This window comes from Suricata suricatta, chromosome 2 (assembly GCF_006229205.1).
Source record: "Suricata suricatta isolate VVHF042 chromosome 2, meerkat_22Aug2017_6uvM2_HiC, whole genome shotgun sequence".
In the NCBI taxonomy this organism is placed as follows: Eukaryota; Metazoa; Chordata; class Mammalia; order Carnivora; family Herpestidae; genus Suricata; species Suricata suricatta.
The window spans coordinates 26,006,557-26,010,253 of NC_043701.1; the positions used below are offsets into that span (position 1 = coordinate 26,006,557).

Here is a 3,697-nt window from a genome sequence, read left to right on the forward strand (position 1 = left end):
AAAAAAAAAAACAGAAATGATAGAAGCCCACTATAGAGTGGGAGAAAAACTCCCTCTGCATTATTTCTTACTAAAAATATGAAGACTATATAGTAATAGGTACTGTTAATAGAACAAATCATGTCTTATTATAATCACGAAATCATGTTTGACCTCACAGATGCTACAGAAAGGCGTTGGAAATCCCCAGGGATCCACACACCTCATGGAGAGAGCTACTGCTATAGAAATGCTCCTGAAATTTTGGTGTCAGTTAATGACTCAGCGATTCTGATAAAATATAGATTGTGATTCTGTTGGTCTAGGATGGGTCCTTAGGGTCTTTACTTCTAACAAGCTCCCAGACACTAGTAATGCTGCTGGTCCATGGATCCCTCTGAGGAGCAGAACTCGGAACAGTGTGTTCTCCATCCACCCCCATCTACCATGTCAGTTTTGTTCTAAGACGGATTTCACCTTGATCATGGGCTGTCTACAAGAAACATTCAAGCTTTACATGTCCACTTTTATGTCTTGCTAGCGAGAACACTTACCCTAAAGTAACCAAAAGCTTGATCTGTCCCCTGGACCTGTTGAAGCAGTTCCTGTAGCCAGAAAAATGCCATCTGCTGATCGATTCAGAGCTGGGCCCTGAGTCCTTCACTACCATTGCTTATGTATTGTTATAAATGTGTGTGAGTGTGTGTGAGTGTGTGTGTGTGAGTGTGTGTGTGTGAGTGTGTGTGTGTGTGAGTGTGTGTGTGTGGGGGGGGGTGATAAGATAATGAGCGGGATGAAGTTGCAGGGATGCTGGGCTTCCAAGAAGGTCACAAACTTTTTTTTCTACAAAGAACAAAGTGGTAAATATCTTAGGCTTTAACAGTCTCTATCACATAGTCCTCTTCTACTTTTGAACAACATTTTTAAAAATGTTAAATCCTACCAGCAGGAGTTATCAACCTGTTTATAGGTAAGAAGTAGGCCTGGGAGAGGCGAGAGGAGTGGGGTAGAGCCCGTGAGCAGACCCCCCGCCGGGCTGCCCCTGTGCTGGTGGGTGAGTCCGCAGTAACCCCAGCATCTTTGTCAAACCACTGCTAGCTTCCCTCTCCTCTCCTGCCTTACTAAGACGGTCCCAAATTTTCTCAGCTGAAAAATATGTCTAGTTAAAAGTAGTTACCTTTGGAGCCCCTGGGTGGCTCAGTCAGCTAAGCACCCAGATGGTGATTTAGGCTCAAGTCCTAAGCTCAGATTCCTGGGATGGAGTCCCACGTCAAGCTCTTTGCCTTCCTCTCTTCCTCTCTCTCTCTCCCTCCCCCTCTCATGCTTTCTCTCTCAAAATAAATAAATAAACATAAAAAAATACTTGCCTTCTCAGACTCCCTTAGATGTAAAGTTGTCCCATATATATAGTGAGGCCAAGAAGATATATGGAAAACAGCGGAATTTCCCCAACTTTTGTGCAAGTATAAATATTGCGGGCATGCTCTATTGACCTTTGCTCTTTTCATTTCCCTTTCTCCCTCAGGATGGAAGTGTAAGAGCTCTCTGGAGTCTTTGAGGATGAAAATCACATGCTAACAATAGGGAAGCGGAAAGTTGGAAAAAGTCTGGACACCTATGATTTCACAGAGAGTCTGCGTCCAGATTTCTCTTTTGTGAAAAAAACTAATCTCTATTTGATGAAACCATTTTAGCTGGCCTTTGCTCTTTCCACTGATTCTGTTACAAAAGCCAAAAGCATTAATAACTAACACATCATTGTGGGGTGGTGAGATGGGCTGAAACATTGTTATGAGACATAGTAGGACCCAGTCTGAAGCAAAGATTCAGGTCAAAGCAATGGCAATTTTCTGAATCCTCTAAAGGGAAGACAGAGATAAAAGGAGAGAAAGGGGATAGGCTGACAGGTGGGTGAAAGGAAAGGAAGATGAAAAGGTAAAAAGAATACAATCAAATAAGTCAACAGGCAAAATTTAGAATGCTCATGAGGAACACCAGCCATCAAAACAAAAATCAGAACATGAATTTACTGCATAAGTTATTAGAAAAATCAGATAATAACTTTAAATTAACAATATTTAGGGGCACCTGGGTGGCTCAGTAGGTTAAGCTTCCAGCTTCGGCTCAGGGCATGATCTCACAGTTCGTGGGTTCGAGCCCCACATTGGGCTCTGTGCTGACAGCTCAGAGCCTGGAGCCTGCTTCAGAGTCTGTGTCTCCCTCTCTCTCTGCCCTCTCCTGCTTGCGCTCTGTCTCTGTTCCTCTCAAAAATAAACATTAAGAAAAAGTTTTTTTAAAAAAACAATATTTAGCTTTTCACAGACATAAATGAAGATATAATGACCGTTAAATGCAGAAACAACTTTTGAAATGAAAACAAGCAGCTCTTTTCCTCTGGCGCGCCACTGAAGATCTTGGTGTCGCCGTGGGCCGCCCCGCCCGGTGTTACCGGTATTTTAAAAACAAGCCGAATCCGAAGTCTCGCTTCTGCAGAGGTGTCCCCGATGCCAAGATCCGCATTTTTGACCTGGGGCGTAAGAAGGCAAAAGAGGATGAGTTCCCACTCTGTGGCCACATGGTGTCAGATGAGTACGAGCAGCTCTCCTCCGAAGCCCTGGAGGCCGCCCGTATTTGTGCCAACAAGTACCAGGTGAAAAGCTGTGGCAAAGATGGTTTTCACCTCCGGTGCGACTCCACCCCTTCCATGTCATCCGCTTCAACAAGATGTTGTCCTGTGCTGGTGCGGACAGGCTCCAGACAGGTATGCGGGGTGCTTTGGGAAAGCCCCAGGGCACAGTGGCCAGGGTCCAGATTGGCCAAGTCATCATGTCCATCCGTTCCAAGTTGCAGAACAAGGAGCATGTGATTGAGGCTCTGTGAAAGGCCAAGTTCAAGTTCCCTGACCACCAGAAGATCCACATTTCCAAGAAGTGGGGCTTTACTAAGTTTAATGTGGACGAGTTTGAAGACATGGTGGCTGAAAAGTGGCTCATCCCAGATGACTGTGGGGTCAAATACACCCCTAATGGTGGCCCCTTGGACAAATGGTGGGCTCTGCACTCATGAGAGCCTCAGCAGTGCCCTCCCTGTTCGTGCCCACCAATAAACCCTGCTTTCTGTCAAAAAAAAAAAAAAAAGGAAAGGAAAGAAAAGAAAAGAAAGCAAGCAGAAATGACATAGAGTTTACAAATGACACATATAGTATGATGACACATAAAAGTTGTGAAAACACTAAGATAATAGATTCATTGTGAATAAGTACATGTAAAGTAATGGTATGAACTATGCATAGGACTGATAAACAACAAATTCAAATTTCTGGGAATAGAGGAGGAAGGAAAATGTGATTAGCAAATGGTTTGTAGGAGCTTTCAGTAGTATGTAAAGTGTCTGACTTTTAATTTCAGCTCATGTCATGATTTTACCGTTTGTAAGACTGAGCCCTGCATCAGGCTCTGTGCTGACAGCACCGATTCTCTCTCTGCCCCTCCCACACATGTGCTCACATGCTTGCTCTCTCACTCTCTCTCAAAATAAATAAAAACTTAGAAAAAATAAAATAAAGCCTTTAAATATGTAAATGTATAATATTTAATTTTTAAAATTTTTGGAAGTGCTCAACCAATTTTTATTGCTATTATTATAATACAGTTTTCTACGAAGAAGAGATTGGAGGGTCTATTATAATTACAAAGCATTTTGTTATTATTTGTTTGAT

At 42.9% G+C, this 3,697-nt stretch overlaps 1 pseudogene; it reads left to right on the forward strand.

Annotated features, from left to right (window-relative positions):
- The window catches only part of LOC115274699, a 32,473-nt pseudogene extending 29,367 nt beyond the window's left edge, over window positions 1-3,106 (forward strand).
- The last annotated feature ends 591 nt before the right edge of the window (window positions 3,107-3,697 follow it).